Source organism: Equus asinus, chromosome X, assembly GCF_041296235.1.
Source record: "Equus asinus isolate D_3611 breed Donkey chromosome X, EquAss-T2T_v2, whole genome shotgun sequence".
Classification (NCBI taxonomy): Eukaryota; Metazoa; Chordata; class Mammalia; order Perissodactyla; family Equidae; genus Equus; species Equus asinus.
The window spans coordinates 34,885,176-34,898,589 of NC_091820.1; positions in this window are offsets into that span (position 1 = coordinate 34,885,176).

A 13,414-nucleotide genomic window follows, 5' to 3' on the forward strand; every position below is an offset into this window, starting at 1 on the left:
GTGATGGGTGAAAAATGTTGTCTCATTATTTGCATTTCCCTGATTATTAGCGAGGTTAAGGAATATTTTCGTATGTTTCTTGGCCATTTGCTTGTGTTGTTTCATGACTTGCCCGTGCATATCTTGTATCCGTTTTCCAATTGGATTGTTTGGCTTCTTTTTCTTTTGGTAAGATTGGCACCTGAGCTAACATCTGTTGCCAATCTTATTATTTTTTTTCTCTTCTTCTCCCCAAAGCCCCCCAGTACATAGTTGTATATCTAGTTGTGGGCCCTTTTAGTTGTGCTATGTGGGACTCTGCCTCAGCATGACTTGATGATCGGTGCTAGGTCCACACCCAGGATCCAAACTGGCGAAACCCTGGGCCACTGAAGCAGAGGGCGTGAACTTAACCACTCGGCCATGGGGCCGGCCCCTTTTGGCTTCTTGTTATTGAATTATGTAGTCTACATATAAATCTTTGTTACATGTGTAGGAAATTTTTTTGCAGACTTTTGCTTATTTTTAAACTTTTGCTTATGGGGTCTTCTGGGGTATAGATATTTTAAATGTTGATGTATTCAAGTTTATCAATCATTTATTTTATGGCTTTTGCATTTTGAATCTTGCATAAGAAGGCCTTTCTATTCCAAGATTAGAAACATTGTTCTGTATTTCCTTGCAATATTTTAGAATTTTTTATGTTTAGCCCTTTAATTTTCTGGAATTATTTTTTGGTAAACAATTTTCTAAGTCATTAAATATTCTAACAATATTATCTTTAATAGATGAATATTATTCCATTGTATTACTAATTACTTATTATTATTTTTCATAAGACCCTAAACATTTGTTGAACAGATCATTCCCTTTATCAAAAACCAAATTCCTAAGTATATACATAAGTTTGAATGTAAACAATTGGTTCAGTAGTCCTAAAATTCATACCAGCACCAAGACCACACTTTTTTTAAGCATTTGAGCTTTAAATTATTATTTCAAATCTACTGGGGCTCCTCTGTCTTTTTTCCCCCACAAATTTCTTGATTATTCTAGTGCATTTTCTTTTCCTGATGAATTGTAAAATTAGCTTGTAAAGTTCTGTAAGAATTTCTGTCGGGCTTTTGATTGTGTAAATTTATTTCATCAAATGGGTGTAGGATATTATATTTGACATACCAATCTTCTATTGCCATACATTCATGTTGTTTCTAACTGTCCATTGTTATATACAGTTTTGTAAAGGACCTTTAGAAATATCTTTGCTCACCACTGTGATTATTTAACTACAAAAAATTTCAATAAGGCAAAGCATTTTGGGGGAGGTTGATAGGTATTCCCCAATATACTTTGACAAAGATTTTACCAGTTTACATTCCCATGGGGTGTATGGATGTGTCATTTCCCTGTCCTACTGTGTGACTGGGTCGTTAAGAGGTTTTGAACCTTTGAAAATTTGATAGGCTATGTATCTCATTGTTTTGCTGATGTAATGTAGTGTATTTCATATTTGTTTTCTATTGTTGCGTAACAAATTACCACAAATTTAGCAGTTTAAAATAACACCTTATTGTCTCACAGTTCTGTATGTCAGAAGTCCTGGTGGGCTTGGCCGAGTTCTCTTCTTAGAATCATACCATGCAAAAATCAAGGTGTCCTGGACTTGGCTTTTATCTGGAGGCTCTGGGGAAGAATCCGCTTCCAAGTTCATTCAGGTTATTACCAGAATTTAGTTCCTTGCTGTTGTAGGACAGAGAGCCCCATGCTATCAGCTTTTAGAGGCCACCCACATTTTTCCTCACTTGTCCCCTTCCATCTTCAAGCCATTGTGACGTGCTGTATCCTTCTTTTGCTTGGAATATCTCTGACTTCTCCTTCTGCCACTAGCCTGAGCAAACTCTCTGGTTTTGAAAGGCTTCTGTGATTACATTAAGGCCATTGGGATAATCCAGAATAATCTCCCTATTTTAAGGGGAACCTTAATTTCATCTGAAAAATCCCTTTTGCCAGATAATGTAACGTAATCGCAGGCACAATATCTCATCACATTCACAGTCTGGAAATTAGGATGGGAAATCTGGGGAAGAGAGCATTTTAGGGTTCTGCCTACCTCTGATTTATTTTCCCTTTTTCAAACACCTACATGAATCCTTCTGGTTGTAAAAGATTCAAACATCACAGAAGTGCTGTATATGGAGCAAAACATGAAAGACGCCTTTTACCACCCTTCCCCTCACTACCACCCCTGTTTAGAAGTAGCCCTTTATATTTTTTGTGCATGATGGGACCTCTTTTTGTAACTGGCCGCCCTACTTACCTTATCAGTTCTAATAGTTTTTCTGTTCATTCTCTTTGGTTTTCCAGGTGGATAATGATGTCATCTGCAAATAATAATTTCCCCTCCTTATCATATTTATAATTCCTATATGCATTTACTTGACGTATTATGTTTTTTTGAATTTCTAGAAAAATGTTAAATAGTAGAGACAACAGTGGGCATCTTTGTCTTTCTCCTGGTTTTAATGAAACTTCTAGTGCAATGTTTCCCAAACTGATGCTCTGGATGATAATAGATTTTTATCCACATTATTATGAACATTTTCAAAGATACAGCAAAGTTGAAGGAATTTTACAGTGAACACCTGCATACCCACAACACAGATTTTACCATTAATGTTTTGCTATGCTTGCTTTATCACATAGCTATCATCTGTCTATCCATCAATCAAACCATCTTGTTTTATTGATGCATTTCTCTCTTTCTCTTTTAACTAGACTATAGAGGTTTTCTCTGTTTTGTTGATATTTTCAAAGAATTATTTCTCAGATTTATTTTCCTATTCTACCATTTTTCCCCTATTCTCTACTTAATAAATTATTTTCAGCTTTTATATTTGTTAATGTCTTCCTATAGTTCTCTCTAAGTTTGTTTTGCTGTTTTCTTTGTAATGGTTTACGTTAAATGTGTGGTTTATTCATTTTCAATCTTTCTTGTTTATTTCTAAAAGCATTTAAGGTTACAAATTTTTTTCTGTGTTTCAGCTTAATATGTAGTACTTTCAATCTCATTAATTTCTAGTCTGTAATTTTGGTTTTGATTTCTTCTTTGACCGTAAGTTATTTAAAAGGGTTATTTGATTTTTGAAGTGATTCAACTTTTTTTTTTTGGCTGTTTTTGTGGTTAGAAGTTAGTTGTATTTCACTGTAGTCCAATAATGTGACTTTTATGGTTTCTTCTTATTGGAAATGTATCGTACTTTCTTTTCTGACTCAGTGCATGATCAATTTTTGCAAGGGTTGCATAGGCATATTTTAAAAACTTATTTTATAAGGTACAACTTACCTGCTTTTCTGTTTTCTTTATATATTTTAATGGAATATTGTTTGGTATGTATGTTTATGACAGACAATATTCTTGGTAGATAGTATCTTTTATCAGTATCTCTCTTTACCCTATTTAAAACTTTTTGCCTTGTGGGCCGGCCCGGTGGCCGAGTGGTTGAGTTCGCGCAATCCGCTGCCAGGGCCTGGGGTTTTGCTGGTTGGGATCCTGGCCTCGGGCGTGGCGCCGCTCGTCGGGCCATGCTGAGGCAGTGTCCCACATGGCATAGCTGGAAGGACCCACAACTAAGAATATGCAACTATGTACCAGGGGGCTTTGGGGAGAAAAAGGAAAAAAATAAAATCTCTTTAAAACTTTTTGCCTTGAATACTAATATTTCTAATGTTCATGCTGCCACTCCTATATATATATGTATAGGATTTATATGCAGAAAACTACAAGATGAAAGAAATCTCCAAAGGCCTAAATAACTGGAGAAACATACCATGTTTATGGACTGGAACACTCTACATGTTAGACATTAGTTCTCCCTAAATTGGTCTATAGAGTTAATGCAGTTCCTGTCAAAATCCCAGCAAGATTTTTTGTAGATACAGATGTGTTGACCATAAAATTTATATGGAAAGGCAAAGGAAGTAGAATAGCCAAAATGATTTTGAAAAGATTAATTAAGTTGGAGGAATCACACCACCTGATTTTAAAACTTATTATATAGCTACAGTAATCAAGACAATATGATATTGGCAAAAGGATAGACATATAGATCAATGAAACAGAATAGAGAATGCAGAAATAGAACCACACAAAAATTGATTTTTGACAAAAATGCAAAGAATTCACTGGAGAAATGACAGTCTTTTCAACAAATGATACTGGAACAATTGGGCATCCATATACAAGAAATTAACCTTGACCAAAACCTCACAGCTTATACAAAAATTAACTTAAAATGGATCATAGATCTGAGCGTAAGTCTTAAAACTATAAGATTTATAGGAGAAAATATAGGGAAACATCTGGAACTCTCTTACATTGTTGGTGAGAATGCAAAATGGTAGAGCCACACTGAAAAACAAGGCAGCTTCTTATAAAGTTAGATATACACTTATCATATGACCCGGCAACCCCAATCCTATGTATTTACCATAGAAAAATAAAAACTCATGTTCACACAAAACCTGTACATAAAAGCTTAAAGTATTCTATTCATAATCACCATAATCACCATTGGAGACAGCCCAAATATCCTTTAAGGGATGAGTGGATAAATAAACTATGGTACATCCATCCAATGGAATACTCTCAACAGTAGAAAGGAATGAACATGCAACAACCTGGATGAATCTCAAAGGCGTTATGCTGAGTGAAAGAAGATGATCTCAAAACATTGCATACTGTGTGCTTCCATTTATATGACATTTTTGAAAAGACAAAAATATAGTGATGGAGAAAAGATCAGTGGTTAGGAGTAGGGGGAGAGTGTGACTTCAAGGCAATAACATGGTGGAGTTTTATGGGGATGATGGAACTGTTCTGTATCCTGATTGTGGTGATGGTTACACGAATCTATGCGTGGTTAAAATTCATGGAACTATACACACGAAAAATCAGATTTACTGTATGTTAATTGAAAAATAAAATACAAGAAATGATGCTAGAATTAGAATGACAGCTGCTATGTCTGCTGGGTCAGTACACAACTGCAGTTTTGTTTAACTATTTTTTACCCTTACAATTTCTTCTGTGAATTCTAAGCTCACTATAAAATATCCTGAGTACAGATAGGCCCCTGTATCCAAACTAGTTAACCCTGTCATGTTCTGCACGGTTCATCAATTACAATTCTTTCAGTTGCAAATAGTAACAGCAAAGCCAAACACAAAGTAGATCAACCAATAAGGCCATTTTATTGTTTCTCAGACATAGAGGGATTCAAGAGTAGGTAATTCAGCAGCTCAGCAACACCATTAAGAACCCAGTTTCCCTCCGTTCGACTATCCTCAGCCTGTTGGTCCTTCACCTTATGATCCCAAGATGGCCGTAGCTACTCAGGCACCACATGGTCATACACTAACATCAAGAGGCTGGCAGAAAGAACATAACTGTCATGTGTCTCTTGTTAAGACCAAGAGAAACTTTTCCCAGGCACCCCCAGTAGACGTACCCTCTTATCTCAATGGCCAGAAATCATGTCTCATGCCCATGCCTAAACCAGTCATTTGGCAAGGGAAATCAAATAACCACTCCGTGTGGTCCCTGGACTGGTGCTAGCCTACAAACTGTTGGTTACCAGTCCATGACAAATTAATGCAGAATTTGAGATTACACATTTAGGAACTTTTATAACAAGTTGTCTGAGTAATTTTTATGTCTTTTGAATATAATAAAAATTGGGGGCTGGTATTTTGTATATCTTTATTTGAGAATCCCTGGTCCTGTGATACACAAGATCATCCTAAATATCAACAAAAATGGGGGCTCTATTAGGGAGGAAGAAAGTGAAGGATGGCCATCGGGTAGGGTACTTAACAGTGTGAGCCATGCGAAAAATGGGAATGATGTGGCTTCTAGAAACCCTGGAAAATCCCCAACAAGAACAGAATTTGGGTCCAGCACGGTGGAGCAGGCTCTCCTTTTGGCTTCACTTGCACACCCACCTGCAGTGCTACCACTCCCAGCAGGTAGAGTCTCAAGCTGTCAGGTGAAGTTGTGCCTCTCCTGAAAAGCCACACCCCAAAACCTGTTTCCCAGCTGGCCTAACATTACCTGTGTTTTTTTCTGATATCAGAGGGTTTTCCTTAGAAGGCTGTAATTGGCTTACATCTGCCATTCTTGCTCACAACAGCAACAACAAAAATAAAAGAGCAAAAAAAAATCCACTAGACATGCCAAATTAGGCATATCCAGTCAGCTGGCCACGGTGACTGACTCTGTAGCTGTGACAGGGGCTTCCAAACTTTTCTGAGCTCAATTCACAGAGTAAGAAACATATTTGACATCACAAATCAGTACATGTGCGCCTGCACACACATGCCCGCACACGTCTGAAACCAGTGTTTCACAAAACAGTATTAACTGTGTGTAGTGCACTCTGTTTTTTAAAAAAAATGTATTCATTTTTGTCATTGTAATAAATGCTGGGCCAGCCCCGGTGGCCTAGTGGTTAAGTTCAGTGCACTCAGCTTCAGTGACCCAGGTTCAGTTCCCAGGTGCGGACCTACACAGCTCTGTTAGGGGCCATGCTATGCTGGCAGCCTACATAGCGGAAGATTGGCATGGATGTTAACTCAGGGTGAATCTTCCTCAGCAAAAAAGAAATTGGATGCTTATCTCATCCCACTAAATTAATTTCACAGCCCACCAGTGAGTTATGACCTGCAATTTGAAAAGGAGTGCCCTTAAGTGGGGAGATGTAATGCTTTTCAATTCCAGAGACCTTTAGAGTAGCTACCAGTAGCTCCGTGTGGGATGTTGTGGCTCCTTCTGTGTCTCTCACCAAGAACTCGAGCCCTAACCCAGGACAGTGCTTCTACAACCTTATGTTTTTCGTCATAAGCTTCCCTGGCCTTAGAGCTCTGGCCTCCTAAATCAGCTGCTTTAGCAGTGAGAGGGCCAGAGGCCCTCTAGGCTGTTCAGGGAGCCTGAGTTGCCCTAGCAACACTTGGCTGTAATTGACTCCCGCTGTCACCTGCTCCAGCTTAGTCTGCTTCTCCACACTGTGGGCTGTGGCTCCCTTTTCTCCTGCCTTTCATAACAATTTCTCTATCCTCATTACATAGACAGATGTCTTCTCATCCCTCCCCCTCCTGATGGATGGTCAGATTCTTGGCACATACCTCCCTGGAACTCTCTACATTACCAAATACTTGCTCTGACATGATTAAACACTCACAGAGATGGATGATTTGCATTTCTTTCAGATCGCAAACAATCTCTAATTTTAGTCGATTTAAATCAGAGATCACAAACCCAAATGTAGGCAGGTTGCACAAAATCCTAGGTGGGGACTGTGCTCCTTCCTAAAAGAAGCAGTGGCTGCTCCATCCAACTGATTTTGCCATACAGAAATGCACATCCACATGGCCAGAATCTTCCAGCTTATCTAGAGAAGCCACAAAATCTGGATTTTTATATGATTTTTATATGCTGACAAGTAATTTTTTAAATATTTTTTAAAATTCTCATGGTCCAAATCAAACACATCTGTGGACTGGATCTGTTCAGCAGGCTTCCAGTTTTCAAGCTCTGTTTTGAGCTCTCTTTTATCCTGTCTTGCATTTGGACTTGATATCTTCTGTCATCCGGGCCCCCCCCCCAAAAAAAAACGACCCGCCAATATCTGGGCTTAAATTAGCTCTAAAGATCTGTCCCTCCCAGATGGCCACAGTAATCAGGCAAGACTCTTAACAGATGTTCACGGGGTGAAGCCAGTAGGTTCCACTGTTCTACTGGGCACTGGAGCACCCATTTCTACATATTACCGTGTTCCAGTTTGTTCCTGTCATGCAGTGAGAATGTAAAGTCAGCCACTGGAGAAAGCCCTGGCATCTTGAGGAGGGAGCCCTTTTCTTGGTTCTTCCCCTTACCATATTTATTAGTTATGTGATGTTTTCCTTTCTATTATTCCCGTCTGTACATGAACTAGAAACTTCTGCCCTTTCAGAAGTTTTGGGAAGAGAGCTTCCCAGCACCCGCTGTGACCCCCCTCGCCTTTCACTCACTGCCTCCTCCCCACAGTGACTGGGGAGATTCCAAAATGTAATTGAAGGTTTATTGCTCAGCCCTTGCTGAGCTCCCTGCTTTCCATTTTTCAGAGCTCACTTGCCTATAGCATGCTTGTGTCCGCCTCTCTGCCCCTCCATGTGGTCAGCCCCACTAGGGCAAGCTCAGTGGGGTGAGGGTCTGCTGTACAGACCCATCTATTCCCTCAGGAAGGTGCAAAATTTAGGCTTGGGATGAGAAAGTTGAAAACCTGATTCAGGCTGAAGGCCACAGACCCATTCTCCAAACAAGTCTTGTCAACAATAAGTCTCAATATTCTGATCCCTCTTTGACTCCTGTGCCTATTTCTCAATTAGTCCAGAATTCAGAGGAGAGAGTGGTGTGATTATAGAACCTTTAGAGAGACCCCCCATGGTGTATGGATAGAGAAACCTAGAGAAATGGATACAATGACTGGCATTTGAGATCTAGAATAACATTTGAGGGAGGCAGGTCTCTTTGTGGGAGTGTGGTGGCTGGTATGCACAGGTGTTGCAGCTGTTTTGTTTTATAAGGGCAGGCCTTAGAAAGTACTGGCCATGCACATCATTGACTTTGGGAGCTTGCAGCAGTTTGTGTTATGATTGGTGTCTGCAGGCACATAACTGCTTTTAATAGACAGCAGTTTTAGAGAACACAGGCCTCATAGATTTTTGACCTTACAACTGTGGCTGGTGTCCAAAAGCAGGTGGACCCAAGTGGACTCTCTTAAGTACAGACTGTGCATGCTTTTGTGGCTGGGACAGGGACTAGAGTATCAGGAAAAGAATATTTTGGTCCTGGTTAGGGTTCACTTCAAAACAGCTTCAATAGTCAGATTTTTCAGAATCAAAGGGATGAAAAAGTTTTGCTCCTTTTTTCCTATCTCTCAGCCAAGACTATAGGCTGGGGCTTTTAATTGCAAAAGTAGCTAAATTCCATGTGAACCAAAAAGTACTGAAGAGTGAGATTATATCTTACTTTGGTAGGTGACATTCTATCAGTGCTGTTCCTCTATCTTGATTTGAATTGCATCCTGTTCCAGAGGCAAGGAAAAAACTATGGAGGAGCTGCCTTCTTCAGTTTTTGTGACACGTCCACAGACTCCTAGACTTACTCTCTTCCAACTCCCACCACCTCCACATGGTCTCAGGTTGGCTCTGGATTTATTAATTACATAAGCCATGACCATGACTTTGGATTTTAGAAACTCAGACTATGGGTTTTACCTAGGAAGGCAGGTGATTTTTATCAAGGTACAGATAGAGAAATGGGAGCCCTTGCCGTATACAGGATATAGCATCTTCTTGTACTGAGGTGGAGCAACAAGTCTTAAAATTATGAAAATTCCAAAGGCTAAACAAAAAATCTTTAAAGACTACCTTCTCTAGGAATATGGATTGCTCACAAAATCAAGGACGTACTGGATTTCTTTCAAAATAACGCTTCATACTAATTTACTTGTGAGTGACATGATGTCTGGGATTTGCTTAAAAATATTCCAGAAAAAAATGTATGAATAGATGAATTAAAATTGGCAAGATGTTGATAATTATTGAATCTGAGTGATTCCTTTTACTATTCATAGGGGTTTGTTATTTTTTTTAATTTTGTATGTGTTTGAAATTTCCCGTGATAAAATATTAGAAAGATAAAAATAAGCTTTGGTCTTACTGTCAGAACAAGAGCAGTGAAAGAGTGAAAGAAAAAGATTCAAGAAGATATGCTATTTAAGAGGGAGAAAGAGAGAGATGTTCTTAGGAGAATGTGATCTTGGAGAAAAAGCTAAATAGAGATGAAAGGGAAAAAGAAGATACACTCAGATCTAGAGGTTCTTAAAGATGTAACTGGAAAACAGGGAGATATTTTACTTGTTACTAGATCAGGGGGATAGTCTGGGTCCCAAAGAAACAAAGGAAATGTAGGCAGTGAGAGCCTAGATCTACAATGCTATGAGCAGGTATTCACATATGAAGGTGTTCACCAAAAGCCGACATTAGGGAGTCTATATTTAGAGAAACTGGAAAAAAACCCACATGGTAGACAAAGTGCTCCCCCCGAAAGGTGTTTACACTCTAATCCCTAGAACCTGTGTATATGATATATTACATGACAAAAGAAACCTTGCAGATGTATTTAAGGGTACAGACTTTAAGATAGGGAGACTATCCTGGATTTTCCAGGTGGGCCCAGTCTAATAGCATGAGCCCTTAAAAGCAGAGACCCCACCCCAGCTGGCAGCAAGAGAGATTTGGCAGAAGGAGAAGTTAGAGGGAATCCAAGCAGTAAGATGTAAGGACCCACATGCAAGGACTGCAAAGAGGTCTTTAGGAGCTAAGGGCCACCCCCAGCTGACAGCCAACAAGGAAACACGGTCCTCAGGTCTATCTGCGTAAAGAGAAATAAGTCAGACAGATACCATATGATTTCACTCATATGTGGAAGATAAAAAAATAAACAAAAACATAGATAAGGAGAACAGATGGGTGGTTACCAGAGGGAAAGGGGGTGGGGGCAGGATGAAAGGGTAACAAGGCACATATGTATGGTGATGGACGGAAACTAGACTATTGCTGGTGAAAACGATGCAGTCTTTCCAGAAGCTGAAGTATAATAATGTACACCTGAAATTTACAGAATGTTATAAACCGATATGACCTCAATGAAATAATTTTTTTTTAAAAGAACTAGATTTTGACAAAGACTTGAATGAGCTTGGTAGCAAATTCTTTCCAGAGCTTCCTGATAAGAGACCAGCTGGTTGATACCTTGATTATGGCCTTGTGAAACTTGGAGCAGAGAAACCAGTTGAGCTAATGTGACTGCTGACCTACAGAACAGTGAGATAACAAATTTGTATTGTTAAGCCCTGAAGTTTGTGATCATTTGTTACAACAGCAATAGAAAACTACTATATACCATAATATTAAGTGGGTAAAAAAAATTGGACAGACTTATGAAAGGGAGACTACGAAGATCATTGTAAAATACTTCAACATTTTAGATGAGTTTCAAGGAAACACAATTATGGGTGGGGAAGCAGGTATGACATGTCCCTGTGGGCGCAAGTTCAGAACATGTATGGGGGTAGGACTCCCAGAGAAAGAAACAGGGAAGATGAGATATACAACAGAAGAATCCGGCAAGGCAATAATAGATTGAGTTAAGCCTGGAATAGATATTGATTTTAATGGGAGAATACCTCCGGGTGGAATTATCCAAATCTGGGAGGTGAAGCTAGACAAGAATTGTTGGACTGTGGATGCTTTTGGTAGATCCAGAATTTCTCCCCCCGCCCCCCACCCAGTTTTCTTATGATATAATTGACATATAACATCACATTAGTTTCAGGTGTACATCATAATGATTTGATATATGTATATATTACAGAATGATCACAACAGGTTTAGTTAACTAGAATTTCTTGAGTGCATATCTTTCATTATGATGGACCTCACATGACAAAATATAGAGGAGTTTGTTAGGAAAACCAGTGGCTGGGTCTGAAGGCAAAATTAAAGAGAAAGAAAGGAACACGCTGTGATTCAAAAAGTAGTAACCATTGTGTCAGACACTGCTAATTGTCCTTCAATATCTGTTCTCATCTTCTTTCAAAGTAATTATCCTTTTAAGTATGCACATACCTGCCCAACTAAACATTGCAGTTCCCATTCTCCATTGCAGTTGAGTGTGACTAAATATTAACCAATGGAATGTGACTGGAAATGATGTGTACAGCTTTCGGATCCAGCCCTTAATGTGAGAGCTCTTCCCTTCTTCATCTTCCCTTCTTCATCCTATTGGTTTAAATGATCCATTTTGTACCAAATGGATGGGAGCACCATTCTGGTGATGATGATAAGGAGACTGAATCTCTGGATAACCTCACAGAACAGCTCCCACACTAGTCCTGGACTGCCTTCTTCTGGGCCGTTACATCTGAGGGAAATAAATTTCTGTTTTATTTAAGCCTCTGTTAATTTGGATCTCTGTTACAAGAAGCTGGATCTATATACTAACTAATATAGCCATATACATGTTAGAGAAGGAAAGGTAACCAACCTAAGAAGCAGATTAAAATGTAAAAAATTTAGTTGAGCTTCTGGATCAAGATGGTGACTTGAGCATTTGCTAAAACCTGCCCTCAGCCCTGTTTCAAATATCTAGAGACCATTCCCAACTTTTTATTGTGAAAGATCTCAAACATATAGAAAAGTTCAAGATAGTATAATGAATATTATGCTCACCACTCAGTTTCAACTGTTAACACTTTGCCGTTTTTGCTTTATCTATCTATCTATCTATCTATCTATCTATATAATTTTTTGAATCATCTGAAAGTGAGTTGACTTACATCTTCCTTAAAAACTTCAATGTGCATCTTGAAAGGACATTCTCCTACATAATTACAAAAGCTTTATCACACCTAAGGAAATGAACAATAATATTCTCACAATAATATTTTAATATCATCTAATAATATCATCCAGGCCACATTAAGATTTCCCTAGTTGTCTCCAAAATGTCTTTTTATAGCTTTTTAAAAACCAGGATCCAGTCAAATTTCATGCATTGCGTTTTGGTATGTCTCTTTAGTTTGTTTGAATTTGAAACAGTTGTCCCACATTTTCATAAAACATCGTTACAGTTAAAAAACGGACAGGTGAGCTTGAAAACTAACACAAAAAAGGAACTCTCTGGGAGTCAGAAACAGAGATAGCCCAGTCTAATGACATGAGCCTTTAAAACTGGAAGATGAGTGGGTCAGAGAGATGCACTGTGAGAAGGACTTCATCCAGGTTGCTGACTTTTAAAGGTGGAGGAGAAGCCACAAGCCAAGGCATGTAGTCAGCTTCAGTTTATAGCCAGCAAGAGACTAGGGACCTCGGTCCAACAACTGCAAGGAACTGAATTCTGCCAATAGCTCAAATGATCACAAAAGAGATTCTCCCCTGGAGCCAGACAGGAACAAGCCTAGTGACATTTGATTATCCACCAGCGAGACCCATGTGGGACATCTGACCTCCAGAACTATAAGAGAATACATGTGTGTGTTAAGCCCTAAGTTTGTGGTAATTTGTTTTGGTAGCAATAGAAAATTCCTTCAGCAAGGTTCTGAACCATGCTCAGAGCCATGCTTACTTCAGAAAGAGGTGGCTGCTCCTGAGAATGTAGAGGCTGGGTCACCACACCAAGCCCAAAATCCTGTCTTCTTGAAAAGTTAAGAGATTTTCTGGGGTGGTACCCCTAGTTGTCAGGTCATCCTTGTGGCTTCTTTCCTCAATATCCGGTCTATTTGAAACCACTTAAGTACCTGTTTGTTTGTTTGTTTGTTTGAGGAAGATTAGCCCT